The sequence below is a fragment of the Pteropus alecto genome, unplaced genomic scaffold (assembly GCF_000325575.1).
Source record: "Pteropus alecto unplaced genomic scaffold, ASM32557v1 scaffold45, whole genome shotgun sequence".
Taxonomy (NCBI): domain Eukaryota; kingdom Metazoa; phylum Chordata; class Mammalia; order Chiroptera; family Pteropodidae; genus Pteropus; species Pteropus alecto.
The window spans coordinates 6,664,632-6,665,415 of record NW_006442491.1 but is presented as its reverse complement, the minus strand read 5'-3'; the positions used below and the strand labels follow the sequence as shown (position 1 = coordinate 6,665,415).

The 784-nt window shown below is 41.5% G+C and overlaps 1 pseudogene; it reads right to left on the bottom strand.

The window, feature by feature from the left end:
* Positions 1-403: 403 nt before the first annotated feature.
* On the bottom strand, positions 404-522 carry LOC112471171 (annotated as a pseudogene).
* Positions 523-784: the final 262 nt, after the last annotated feature.

The window sequence follows — 784 nt, the reverse complement described above, 5'->3', positions numbered from 1 at the left end:
CTTTGCTTAGAGCGCATGATTCCTGAAATAACAAATCCCTTTACTTTTTCCGTTCATGTCTGCTCAAATATCGCATCTTTGGTGAACTTTTTCTTCACTCCTCCCTGCAGACTTTTACTGTGGTGGTGGATTTACTTGTTAGCTTACAATTAACTCAAAGACAGGGATTCTATAATTTTGCCCGTGGGTGTGTGTGTGTGTGTGTGTGTGTGTGTGTGTGTTTTAGTTTGAGGGGCCCAGCAGGTAGAAAATCTTGATAAAAAGGCATTGAACTAATTAATGTTTTACATTGTTTCTTTTTTTATTATTATTTTTTTTATTTTTTAGGCGAGGCAACCCTTGGTTGACCTCACAGATTGCAAGGACTTTGTCAGTTTACGATCCCTTATTTTTTAATTTTTTACGCCTATAGCACCTGGTTTTCCTAGGTGGTCTCCAATCCAAGTACTAACCAAGCCTGACCTTGCTTAACTTCCGAGATCAGACGGGATCGGGCTTGTTTAGGGTAGCATGGCCATAGAATACATTGTTTCTTACAATGAGGAGTTGGGCATGCGGAAAGCCAGTACATCTGTCTCATACAGGTCTTCTTTTTGGGGTCATATTTTGAGCATGCTAAATAGGGTTTTCTCTGTATTTCAGTAGCTTTTAAATTAAGATTCAAATGTTGATCTCCGTCCCCACCCCATAAAAAACACAGGGACTAGAAACCAGCGGTAGTGTACAGAACTCCAGCCAGGTCCCAGGTGTGGCCCAGCTCTGGGGGAAATTCTGCTCTACCCCT